General features: G+C 42.9%; 2 long non-coding RNA genes across 2 annotated transcripts in view; one reads left to right on the top strand and one right to left on the bottom strand.

Moving 5' to 3' along the window:
- Nucleotides 1-14060, bottom strand: part of LOC311633083 — a 114888-nt gene that overhangs the window by 71976 nt on the left and 28852 nt on the right. The gene's annotated exons all lie outside the window — the stretch shown is intronic.
- Nucleotides 5758-11217, top strand: LOC311633084. Its single transcript, XR_014796898.1, has 5 exons — nt 5758-5838; nt 7047-7123; nt 8762-8900; nt 9738-9863; nt 11004-11217. It is a non-coding gene; the product is annotated as an uncharacterized lncRNA (long non-coding RNA).

The following is a 14060-nucleotide window of genomic DNA, read 5'->3' on the forward strand; positions in this document are numbered from 1 at the left end:
CTTCTTCTATGCCCTTCCTTGTTTCGCAGTCCTAAGTACATTTTTTTGCTGCCATCATGGATATAATACCTTTTGCTCAGTGCTGTGTAGTCCTTCCAATTGCATATCCCCATCTCCCATCCCCTTTTCCTGAAGCAAATGTAGTGTTATTTAATCATTTTCTGAGATAGCTATTTAGCCTATCATAGTACCAGCCACTTTAATCTTTCAAAACTCAGAAAGGAAAATAACAGGCTTAATATTCTTATATATAAACATCCTTCATGAACAATAACACAATGCAATGAATAAATACCATAACATGCAGGAAATGTGGGTTTATTTCAGAAACAGTTTAACAGTATAAAAGTCACTGTAATTCACAGCATTAAAGGTTTAAAGGAGAAAAACCATGTAAATTTTCAACAGACACTTTTAAGAAAAATCCACCTAAAATTCAGCCTCTATTTATATTTTAACTTAATAAGCCAGAAATAAAAGAAGTTCCTTAATCTGAAAAAGTGTGTTTACAAAATGTTATGGTGAAGTGTGGACCCAAAGGGGCCACTCACTAAACATAACAAGCTCAGGGGAGGCCTGGGTGGTGGCCTTGCAAACTCATGGAACTAAAGCGACCACAAATGATGGTGTGAAATTAAAACTTTTAACTAACAGCAGTTTATGGCACCCAGTAATGTCCTAGGCTAGAATCTTCCCTAGCAAAAGTCAGTCTTGACCTTAACTGACCCTGTCTAATGTCCCTTGCATCTGCTATGATGTTCCTATGGAATGTCAGGGAAACTCCCCTTTCCTTTGACTGTTAGTTATCCTGTGCCCACGTAGGTAAAAGATGTGTATCATTTTTCATCCAGTCCCAGGGGTCCCCCATTTGCTTTCTCCACATCCCTAATCTATCACCCATGGATTTCAAGGGATCCACTTGCCTCTGATCTTTGATTGAAATGTATAAAATAAGACACAAAACTGCCATTCTCTGGGACATTATCTCCATCCATTTGAGATTTTGCTTCCCAGCTGTTGTCGATAATTTGGCTCAAGTAAACTCACAAAAATTCTTCACCAGTTTAAAGTTTCTTACTTTGACCTTCAATTATTTTACTGTGGCAGGATTCCAAAGAGGCTCATCGAGGACCACCCTATGGACCCAGACCCAGTGCTAGAATACAAGAGTTCTACTGAGCCCATTAACCTCTTCGTCCCCGCCCCCCCCCCCCCCCCCCCCCCGTCCCCAATCTGGTAAACTAGATTGGATTGTCTCTTGGATCCAGGGCTTTCCCTTGCTTGTAGTAGAGGATCTGACTTTCTTTGAACTGTATTTTAAATTCTCAAAGTGGAACGAAGTAAGGTTAAGTGTTGACAGAACCAAGGCTAAGATGTGACAAAATAGAAAATGGATGGCTGGTGTTTTGTTTTGTTTTTAACTCAGACATTTCAATTGGAATTGTTTTCTGAGAGTCTGAACAAAACACCTTCACTATATAAATGAGAGCTGAAGTTGTTCAGTTTTGAAGATAAGGGGCACATCCTCCCTCCAGCCCAAATCTCAGATGTTCTTAAAGACTGGGAGGGAGCCTTGACTTACAAGTGATTTATAGAAACAGGAAGATTTATCTAGAAATTACATTAACTTAAAATGGTTAAAATGCACCTGGCTGGTGTGGCTCAGTGGTTGAGCATTGACCTATAAACCAGGTGGTCAGTTTTAGCTGGTTTCGTGCAGTGGATAGAGTGTTGGCTTGAAGACGGAGGTCCTGGGTTCAATTCAGAACAAGGGCACATACCACAGTTGCAGGGTCCCCAACCATGTTTGGTGAGCATGCAGGAGGTAAGCAATCAATGTGTGTCTCTCTCCCATCAGTGCTTTTCTTTGTCTCTCCCTGTGTCTTCCATTCTCTCTAAAAATCATTGGAAGAAATATCCTCGAGTGAGGACTAATAACAAAAACTCAAACAAAAAACAAACTACCAAACTACATCAGGAGGTCATAGGTTGATTTCTGGTCAAGGGAAGCCTGGGTTTTATGTTCAATCCCCATTGGGGGTATGCAAGGAGAAAAATGATCAATGATCCTCCCTCCTCATTAAGTTTTCTATCTTTCCCTCTTTTCTCAGAAGTAAATAAAAATATGATTTAATAAAATAAAATGGTCAAAATGCAGTTGCCTTTGGTTGCCCAGATTAATGTTTTCATGCCAAAATTAAAAAAAAAAAAAGGCCTCTAAATTGAAAAGGAATGAATGGAAAATGTGTAGAAGAACAGATCAAATTTTGGAAAAAAAATAATAAGCAATATTAGAGACTGTCTCTGAACTCTTCTGAAGTGATAAATGCCTACACCTCATTCTTCCTTCTTGTCTACCTCCTCCACTATATCCTTTGCTCTCAGAGCTTCCTTGTTCAGTCTTGCCCTTCCCCTCTCTTCTTCCTTTCCCTTCTGTCTCCTCCACTTCTGTTCCCTATGGACATAAAGGAATCCTAACAGCTCCCTTTGGAGAAAAGTTGGTCTCAGCCAGAGAGGAACAAGCAGTTGTTCCCCATTTTATCTGGGAACCTCATGGGTTCACAAAGAAATTTAACTGTAAGAACATGTAATCCTGGCTATTTTAATTTATCGCAGTTAACATACCTACTGGTTTCCAAAAGCAAGAGCAATAGAATTACTAAATAAGGCTTGCAAGAAAACTCCTGTAGAGAAGTCTACCCACTTTAAGGATTATAAGAAACCAAAATGTGATTTAGAAAAAAACAAACACAAAACAGAAACAAGCATAAATCTTCTGTGGTCTATACGAAGGCATTTCCCCTTCTTATTAATAGTTTAGGAGAAATTAAAATTCCCATGAAAAAGAAGAAGCTTATAATTCCTTGTATGAGCCCCTGTAATTCTCCTATCCTTCCAGTAAAGAAACCAAATGTAAAAGGGAAATTTATACAAAATCTCAGCTATAAACAAGCTAGTTATCTCCAGACACCCTGTAGTATCAAATCCACAAACCTTTTCTCAACCATTGCTGTGACTGCCCATATTCTCCAGTAATAGATTATGTAGTGCCTTTTTTAGCATTGCAGTAGAAAAAGACAGTGGATAGCTCTGCTTTCACCTGAAAGATTAAAGTTTACTTGGACAGTAAAGCCTTGGGATATGTAGAGTCCCACCTATTGTCTTAGATACTAAAAGCTGATTGAAATTATGTCAAATTTTCTAGATATTCCACTCTAATCCTACAATAGGGTGGTTTGGTTTTATGCTCAAGTCTAGAAAATTACTAGACTCCCAAAAAGACACAACATCCCTATTACAACAGCTAGCTGTAAAGGCACATGGATACAAAAGAACAAGCTCTGATTCTGTTTACCCCAGCAAAATACTTTGCTTCTAATATTAAAGATGGGCTACTATTTAGCCGAGAAAGACTCAAAGGAATCCTATCTTTTCCTCTAACAAAGAACAACAACAAGAAAGCAGGTTAAAGGATTCCTGGGTTGGACTGAATATTGTCATAACGGAGTTCCAAATTTTTTATTAATGGCCCATCCTCCAGATGTTTTATTAAAATCAAAGTGAGCTGATCCAATTTAGTGGAACTAAAAAGAGAAACAAACTGTAAAATCTCTAAAGAATTATCCAAGGCTTCCTTCTCAGGCACATTAATTATAGAAATTTTAACTGAAATATATGCACTATAATAGACCTATACGTTATTATCGTCAGCAACTAGACTAACTAGCCAAACGGCCCCCTCCCTTCATAACAACCATTTCTGCTACAGACATGTTATGCAAACAAATAAACAAAACATAGTTATGGTCTTTCTTTAGTTTTTGTTCCTCATTCTATTAAATCTCCACTGAATTCTCATCACATTCCACTCTTCTGTCAGCTGATTGACTCTTGTCTTAACCCTGCCTTTTTTTGCTATTTCCTTTGCAAGATAAAGACCTCCACAATTATTTTTTGGTTATTGACCACATTCTTATTTCTAGAAATAGTTTATAGAAAATAATTTAATAATACTGACTTAATTGGTTTACAGATGTTAGGGGCAAAATAGAATACTGAGGATTATGTATAATTATCCATATATTTAAAAGCCTGAGTGACCATTACGACCAAATGACCAGAACAACTGGTCATTATGATGCCCATTGACGACCAGGGGACAGAGGCTTAATGCAAGAGCTGTCCTCTGGTGGTCAGTATGCTCCCACAGCCAACCTCCCATTGACCCTCTTTCTCCATCTCCACCTCCCCTCCCACCACCCACCCCCTTTCTGCCCCCATGCACAAATTGGTGCACTGGGCCTTTAGTAAGAAATATTAAGCATGCTCTATTAACTATTAATGTCCTGTTCTGATTAAAGAAAGAACATTCTAACCTGGCTGGGAGTTGTACCCAAGACCTAGGGGCTCACCTGGTAATGCAGCCCATTTTCTTCCTTGGAGAGCTGCCTATTATCTTGGGAAAATTAACAAACTTGTTGCAGAAATCAGAGGAGCAGCCCTTTGCAAACCTCCAGTCCTTTGCTAATATTTGGGTAGCAACCCAGTTGTTGAGGTATTTAAAAATAGATAAATTAAAAAACATAATAATAATGTCCTTGTTTTGTTACAGCAAACCAGAGAAGAACCAACTTAGAGAGATGGAGTTACATTTCTTACTTGCGGGCCCAGAGGAAAATGTCTCTCAAATTCTGGACCCCAACATGCAGGAACTTTCCCTATTTATATGTTTTTACCTTCTTTGTCTCCCAAATATGGGGTGTTTCTGGCCCCCTTTGCAAATTCTTAAAGAGCCCCTATGTGCTGGGGCCTTGAGATTTCAACCAAAGGCCTGGCCTGGTGCCAGCACTGTTAACTTCATCCAGGGAAGGTTTAATGGCCTCTCTGAAGTGGGAGTGGTCTTATATTCCTTATTATTTAGGCAAACAAGCATTTACAGAAGCCAAATAGCAGGGTTAAAATTTCAAACAGCAGTTTTTATATACGATAGATGCTTCAGTTTTACAAACACGGTCTTTACAGGACCAAAGATGTGGTTTCAGAACATCAAAAGCCCACCAAATCCTTTTACCTCCCCTATTTATCTCAAGGGACTAGTAGATGTTAGGTCCGCTTCTATAGGAGGCAGGCCAAAAGCATTGTGAGAGTTTAATAAATTTTATTACATCATCTCACAGTAAGCTGAGAGCAGTGTAATGGTGTCAGCACCAAGGAGGTGGTTAGGTTCACTTATATAAGGTAGAAGTAGACAATATAGGACCAGGGTGTGGGTTTATGAGTACTGGAAAGAATTCATAAATTCCCCAATGTGTGGATTTCAAATGTCTGGAGTACTACTGCCAGATGCCTCCCATAGGGAACTATTACTCTAGGCTTTTTATGCACATTCTTGCACTCCATTATGATGTGCTTAGGCTCTAACCCTCCCTGGAATGTTATGTACATTCTTGGGCTCCATTATGCCCCCGGGAGACTATTGCCCCTCCCAGTAATTTTTCAGCTATTTTCATTGCAGGTTTCAGGATTAATGGCCTTCCTTTTCCAGTAAACAGCCTCACCCAGTTTCCAGTGACCGCCTATACCTGGCCACAAGCTGCACTGGGTCCCACTGATTACTCTGACTGACCATTACAAGAGACAAAACATCCTACTCCCCCTGCTCTGAGCTGCTGATGCAGTTTTGGCCTCAGCCCTTCTGTTAGCAGATGTTACAATTTATACTAATAAAGGTAATGGCTGATTACACCAGACATCTCCGATGTCCTTCCGGACAAAGCTACAGTAATGGGGGCTGAGGCAGAGTGGGTGAGAGTCAATCAGGCTGGCAGGAGAGAGCAGGTATGGAGCGATCATGTTGGCAGGGGAGGGCAGTTCCAGGGTGAACAGGCTGGCAGGGAAGGGCAGTTAGAGGGCGATGAGGCCAGCAGGGGAGTAGTTAATGGGCAATCAGGCAGGCAAGTGAGCGGTTAGGAGCTTGCAGAGATTTCGAGAGGGATGTCTGACTGTCTGTTTAGACCAGTGTTTCCCAAACTTCTCTCATGATGAGAATCACCTGGTGGAGTTGTTAAAATACAGAATCCTGAATCCCAACTAAGAAGTGCTAAACTAGAATTTTTGGGAACATATAGGTAAAATTGTATACTTAACAATTGTGCATGAAAGCTTAGAGCACTAGTTAAGTATACAATTTTACCCATATGTTCCCAAAAATTCTAGTTTAGCACTTCTTAGTTGGGATTCAGGAATCTGTATTTTAACAACTCCACCAGGTAATTCTCATCATGAGAGAAGTTTGGGAAACACTGGTTTAGACCCAATCCCACATAAGAATTGGGCCTAAACCAGCAGTCAGACATCCCCTTAGGGGTACCAGATTTGAGAGGTATAGGCAGGGATGAGGGACCCTCCAATGCCAGTGCAAGGTTTCATAATCTATATATAAAAGTCTGAGCAACCATCTGATTGGCCGGTAGGTATGATGCCCATTGACCACCAGGGGGCAGATAATCAATGCAGGAGCTGTCAAGTTGCCATGATTTGGCTTTGGCGGTTTTTTGGGGATATCAGAGCGCTAGTTTCAGCCTAATCCCCATAAGCCAAGTCAAGGGACCCCACATGCCCGAGGCACTCTGTTCACTCCAAAGACACCCTTTGAGCCATGTCACTGCCCCAAATGCAGCCATCCAGGGAGAGACTAGAGGCTGGCTCCAGGGAGTGTCTGGTTGTCTGGCTCAGTTCTACTGGCCACTTTCTAATTAATTTATTTTCAATGTGCATGAATCCATGCACTGAGCCGCTAGTAAGTTTGTATTTTTTACCTTTCTTGGCCTGGTGTGTTCCCTTCAGTGACCCAAATATTTTGGTGCTAAAACTCAGGAGGGTTCCACTGCAAGGGGAGTCATAGCCTGGGCCTTAGTCACTCTCAGTTTGCTACTCAGAGAGCAGAAAGCAGTGGCAGCTCATCCTGGACTTAACTCTGAATCCTACTCCTGTGACATGATTGACGATCTCCATTAGGACTCCCTAATTTGGGTCTCTTGAATCAGCCAAGGAGCACATTGGACTGGAAACTTCGCTTTCCCATTGCTGACCCAGCATTCAACACCGGCTCATGTCATCTCCGGTAAGAAATAAAGGGATCACCCTTCTGGATTTCTGATTTACCATCTCGGACAAAAGACTTAGTGCTAGGCCAGAAATCCTCTCCAGCCTGGCCTCAGCCCCTGGACCAGGTCCCACAGTCTTCCTTGTTGCAGGGACACCTGTCATGTGGATTGGACTCTCCTCCTCCCTCCAAGCCTGACTATACAGTGGGGACACCTTACCCTAGTATTGCTCCCCAGGTTTCCCCCTGTTGTGTACCTCCTCTTTCTAATTTACACCATGAGGTATTCCTTTTGGTCACTCTGGGATATCTCCTTTGTCCTGTCCATGGAGATCCAGCCAAAGAGCCTTATCCACTATGTAAATTAGATAAAGATTCACACTGGCCTGAAAATGGAAATTTCAATTTTAATATTCTCCGGAACTTAAACAATTCCTGTCACACAGTGGGTCCAAGATTTCCTGTGTCCAGGCCTTCTTCCTCTCCACAGTCACCCTTCTCACTGTCAGGACTCCACCACTAACCAAATTATCTTCATTCTAAACCTTCCTCAATGTACTCCCTTCTTGGTGAACCTTTCTTTGACCAAGCTGATCATTTACTCCCAACACCTATTGCTTTCTCTCTTAACCATAGCACCATTCTCTCCATTCTCTCCTATAATCTCTTCTCTTCTCTGTCAAGTAGAAAACAACAAGATTTGTCTCCTAAATAACTACAAAAATATGAAACTCAAACTTAAAAAAAGAGAGATTAATTTTCTTCCCCAATATCAACTCTGGTCTATAAAGGAATCTCTAAATTGTAGAGATTACAATTAAATTTGGTCTTCAATTAAATTTATTTTGCTATTGCATATAGCCTTCTTACCAAAACAGGAATTTAAGGAAAACTTTCCTCCCAGTCCTTGCAAACTGCCTGCCTCTCAGAAAGGCAGAACAGCTGCTTTCCTCCATCCTTCACCCACTCTTTCCAGGGAGCAGTAGCTGTTTAACCCTTTCTTTGCAGGCACTTACCTAACAGTCCTGCCACTAAAATGAATGGAGCTCATTATCACCCAAACCTTATCATCTTATCTCTAAGGAAAGTAATACATTAAAAAAAAATTATTTGGGTGTGTTAAAGGCCCAAAATTTTTGGAATACATTTTATCCAATAGACTGCCTCAGGCATTAGAAAAAATGACCAAAACTAGCCTTAGGACCCCAGACCCCCACTGGGCAATTAACAGATGTAACTTTCAGTGTTTTTAACACCTAAGACAGAAAAAATGAAGGAAGCCCTCCTGTCCTCCAGCAAACTGTTGGGCCCAGCACCTCACTCTCAGAGGCTGGCTGTGTGCTCTCTGGGCAGGGAGGAAACCAGGACAGGCAGAGAGGATCCCAGACCCAGCCTTGTCTGGGAGCTGGTGCAGGTAAATGCAGTCAGACTTGAAGGGGCAGCAGCCATTCCCCCCTGTGTAAAGTACCAGCATCAGATCTGGCTGGTCCAAGCCTTGATGTTCCTGTTGAGTTGCTCCACCTCGGCCCCCTCACTCACCCAGAATTTGAGAGGGATGATGTAGCTGGAATGGACATGTCACTGGGGATAGATTCTAATGACATCCAGTGGTAAGTCCTGTACTCAAAGGCTGTGCCCCCTATGACACAAGTTTAGCCACAGAAAGTGGGACTGGAAGATGTCCATGACCAGAGTTTACCCACACAGTGGCCTTAAGCTGATGGGGCCCAACATGGCCCCTCAAAGAGCATCACCATTAAAGGGATGGAGCCCAAGGTAGCCCTCAATGTGACAGGTAAGAATTAAATGTTTCTTAAACATGGACTGCTTACTCTCTTACCAAGGCCTCTTGCTTCCAAAGCCTTGTTTGGTCACTGTGGTAAATAGGCATCCTAAATGCTACCCCTTTAACTGCAGCCTCAAGAATCTTTTAGTCATGCCTTTCAGAAACTACAGGGAGGAATACAGCCCCTCCCCTCATAAAGAAAGAATGTGGTGTTTTTTATTCTAAGCAGATGACAAGCATTAAGGCCTGAATCTCACCCCTCCCCCATCACCTCCCTACCCTACCCCCTCCCACACACACACACACACAACTATTTCTGCACTCTAAACAAAATAGCTGCCTATAAGGCAGTCAACTATGAGAAACTTAATGAAATCACTCAGGGCTCTGATGAAAATCCAGCTCTCTTCCTTTCCCACCTCACAGGGGCCTTACAGAAAGTTACCACCTAGGGCCCCACTTCCCCGGAAGAAACCCTTCTTCTGACTCCATCTTATATCTCAATCAGCCCCCAACATATGCCACAAACTAAAAAAAACATACATGGGTCCACAAATCTATCATAAACTCCTCATGAACCTGGCCTTTAGAGTATTTAATAACAGAGACAAGGAAACCCAAATCCAAAAACAAAGGGGAGATCAGGCCAAGGCCTTCCAGCTCCTAGCCACCACAAAGGAAGTGCCGGTACTCCAACCAAGGGCTAAACCTCTGGGCCCATGCTTCAAAGGCAGCAAGATGGACACTGGACCAAATCCTGTCCAAACCCCAAACCCCTGCCTGGGCTCTGCCCAAGGTGTGGAAGGGATGGCCACTGGAAACCAGACTGTAATGTGATTCCCCCAGGTTGCATCTCGGCTAGTCTAGAAGCCCACCTCCTGGATCTGGTTTGGAGTTCCCAGAAGATTGAGTCTGCCCAGGCCCTGACAAGACCCCACAGACTTACATCACTGAGTATGATTGTGCTGTCAGGTAAGCCCATCTCTTCTTTCATTCACATTGGGGCCACGTGTTTTCCCATCCCCAAATTCACTGTGACACTAGTCCCCTCATTCTATATTATGGCATTGACAAACTCATCTCACAGCCATTAGCCACCTCTCCTCTGTACTGGATCTTACTACACACCCCCTTTGTCCATTCTTTTCTCATTCTATGTAGGTGCCTGACCAGGGCTGCCACTCTTCTCCTCATAAAGCCCAATTGTCCCAAACCACAGTCAGCTACCTCGGTTTCAGTCTCACCCCACAAAGCTGAGCCATTACCTTGGACCATAAATGCCTTATGCCAGGGGTCCTCAAACTTTTTAAAGTGGGGGCCAGATCACGGTCCCTCAGAGAGCTGGAGGGCCGGACTATATGAACTACTAATTCCTACTGTAACACCTTGGCTGCGCTCACTGCCCAAAAAACCTGGCAGGCAGGATCAGACTCCCCTGGGGGCTGCATGTGGCCCGCGGGCCATAGTTTGAAGACCCCTGCCTTATGCTGTCTCCTGCTCTATACTAGAAATACTCGCCTTTCGTGGGTTCCCGAGGTTCTTTCACCTCTGGGCTTCCAACTTCAGTCTTCTCCCAGAGCCCTTCTATGACACAGTGAAGGGACTCCTCACTGAACTTAGATCCCAAGGCCAGCATTTTCACCCTTTCAGTGCTCTTCCTGGCACTCATCTTTGGTCTGTGCATCCTAAGAGCTCTCTCCACCTTCCTCTAAATCCACATTCAAACCATTACCAGTAGATCCATAGGGGCAATGATGCTATTCCACACCTACACTAGATAACATCTCCTCCCTCAAACACCAACCAGTTAAGGACATCTCTACACTCCACCCAAGCATGATGAAGCTACAGAAGAACAAGATTGGCATCCCTCATCAACCCCAGCTTACAGGACAAAAAGGAAGAAAAAAAAAAAAGGCTGGAATGCTAGGCACATTTTTATATTCCATTATGCTCTCCTTGCGTCCTTAGCCCCTCCCTAGAATGTTAGGTACATTCTTGCACTCCATTACTTCCCTGACTGGCTATTTCCCCTCCTGGTGACTTTTCTGTTATTCTCATTGCAGGTTTCATGATTAATAGCCTTTGCTTTTCCTGTGATTCTCATTTTAGTGTTCATGATTAACAGCCTTCGATTTCCAGTAAACAATCTTACCCAGGTTCCAGTGACCAGCTACACCAGGACCCCACCTGCACCTGGTCCCACTGGTTGCTCTGACTGACCTTTTAGAAGAGACAAAAATAACCCGTTCCTCCTCCTCTGCACTGCTGATGCTGTTTTGACGTCAGCCCTTCTGCTAGCAAATGTTACAATAAATTTATCATTCTTTACCCATTTTGGCCTCATGACTTCCTCCTTCAGCAACCCTAAAAGGTTTGTCCAGTGTCACCGACAGAATAACTGTTACTGCTAAGAATCTCTTCTTTGAATTCAGCTCTGAATCTTTGTAAGTTCCTTCCTAGAGCAGACCCAAATTTCCAGAACATTCATTGTAATATTACTATATGTATATACACATAGTTATAATTATTAACTAGAGGCCTGGTGCATAAAATTTGTGTGGTGGAGGGGTTGGGGGAGGGGGGTTGTCCCTGCATCTTTTTCAATCTTGGACCCCTCGAGGGATGTTCGACTACCCATTTAGTCCCTCTCACAATCCAGGACTTCTGGCTTCCAACCGCTCCCCTGCCAGCCTAATTGCTCCTAACCGATTCTGCCTGCCAGCCTGATCACCCTCTTACCATTCCCCTACCAGCCTGATCGACGCCTAACTGCTCCCCACCTGGAACGATTGCTCTTAACTTCCCTCCCCTGCAAGCCTGGTCACCCCTAACTGCCTTCCCCTGCAGGCCTGGTCAGTCCTAACTGTCTCCCCTGAAGGCCTGGTCACCCCCAACTGCCTGGTCACCCTTAACTGCCCTCCCTTGTGAGCCTGGTGGCCCCCAACTACCCTCCCTTGCAGACTTAATCACTCCTAACTGCCCTCTCCTGCTGGCCTGGTCACCCCCAACTGCCCTCTCCTGCAGGCATGCTCCCCCACAACTGCCCTCACCTGCAGGACTGTTCCCCCCAAACTGGCCCCCCTGCAGGCCTAGTCCCTGCAACTGCCCTCCACTGCAGGCCTGATCACCCCAACTGCCTTCCCTTGAAAGCCTGGTCCCTCTCAAATGCCCTCCCCTGTTGGGCTGATCACCCACAACTGCCCTCCCCTGCAGGCAATCATGTGGTGGCCGTCTTGTGTCCACATGAGGGTAGCCATCTTTGACCACATGGGAGCAGCCATCTTGTATGGTGGAATGACAGTCAATTTGCATATTACTCTTTTATTAGATAGGCTTTTTATTTGGCAAAGATTCCCACGTAATGTTTCAGGCATCTTTTGAAATTTAAACTTTGGGATGTTTTTCACATATATTTGCTCAAAATATTGTATTATAAATCTTTTGTGCTGAAACCAGTTTGGCTAAGTGGATAGAGCGTCAGCCTGTGGACTGAAAGGTTCCAGGTACGATTCTGGTCAGAGGCATGTACCTTGGTTGCAGGCACATCCCCAGTAGGGAGCGAGCAGGAGGCAGCTGATCAATGTTTCTATCTCACTGATGTTTTTAACTCTCTATCCTCCCTTCCTCTCAGTGAAAAATCAACAAAATATATTTAAAAAAATAAAAATAAAAATAAATCTTTTGTAAATTTAGGTCAAAAACAATGTATAGCCATATGGTAATAACTTTAAAATATATTAATTATACTTAAACCAGTTTTAATAGTAAATATTTTGTCTGGATAATTAAATCTCATTTAATTTTCTGTAGGCCAACAAAATATTATATCCTAGAGGATTCAAACATGGTAGCCAGCAGGATAGTGGTGAGGAAGAGAGTGTGAGTGAGTAAAAGGAGTGAGAGGGGACTGTGTGGACATGTGTGATGTATGTGTGGAGGTCTACTGATCCCAGCAGGCCAGGCTGAGGGACCCCATCAGTGCACAAATCTGTACACAGGGCCTCTAGGTGTAAATAATAGCCTTGTGGGTAGTGTAGTCTTTGCTTTAGGTTTTGCTTGTCATCACTTTGACTATGTCATGCCAATACCTCTGGCCTGAAATGTTTCTATCAAGAAAACAGCTGATAGTCTGCCTTTGTCTTGCTGCTTTAAGGTCCTTTTTTGTGTTTAACATTTGACATTTTAATTATGAGATGTCTTGGTGTGGGCCTCTTTGAGTGCCTCTGCTTGGGACTTTCTGTACTTCCTGGATTTGAATACATATTTCCTTTGCCAGGTCAAGGAAGTTTTCAGTCTTTTTTTTTTTTTTTAATAGGTTCTCAATCTCTTGTGCTCTCTCTTTTCTTTCTTTTCTTTCTAGCACTCATATGATGTGAATAGTGTTACACCTGATGATGTCTAAGAGGTCCCTTAAACTCTCCTCATTATTTTTATTATTTTTTCTTTTTGTCTCTGATTTGGTATTATGTGCTAACTTGGCTTTCAAATCAGTGATATGATGCTCTGGTTCATCATATCTGCTATTAATTCCTTCTAGTGTAGTCTACATTGCAGTTACTGTATTTGTTTCTGTATTTCGTGTGTTTTTTTTTTTTTGTGGGTTTGTTTTTATGTTTGTTTTTTTATGTTTACTATCTCTTTGTTGAAGTTCTCCCTAAGTTCCTTGTATATCCTTATAACATTGTTTTAAATTCTGTGTCTGGTAGCTTGTTAGCCTACATTTTGTTTAGTTTTTTACGGATCTCTTCTGTTCTTTCATTCGGAACATGTTTCTTTGTCTCCTCATTTTGGCTGCCTCTCTGTGTTTGTTTCTATGAATTGGGTAAATCTGCTATGTCTACCAGGATTAACAGGGTGGCTTTATGTACAATAGTAGGTGTCCAGTGGGTCCAAGAGACACCATTTTCTTGTTCATTTGAGCTAGGTGCTCCAGAGTGTCCTTTGTGTGTGTAGTGTGTGCCCTCCTATTATAGCCAAGCCTTGATCACAGTGGGTACATCAGTGGGTAAGATTGACTTTCAAGTTGACTGGCTGTGAGGATTGCCCATGACCACAGCATACAAACTGCTCTGTGGGGGATGACCCCCAGAGTTTTCTTTGTCACTATTGGCTCTGGTGTGTACTAAGACCATCCTTTCTATATGCCACTTGTGGTATGAATGTGTT

This window comes from Pipistrellus hanaki, assembly GCF_964339955.1.
Source record: "Pipistrellus hanaki genome assembly, chromosome: 15".
NCBI classification, from domain to species: Eukaryota; Metazoa; Chordata; class Mammalia; order Chiroptera; family Vespertilionidae; genus Pipistrellus; species Pipistrellus hanaki.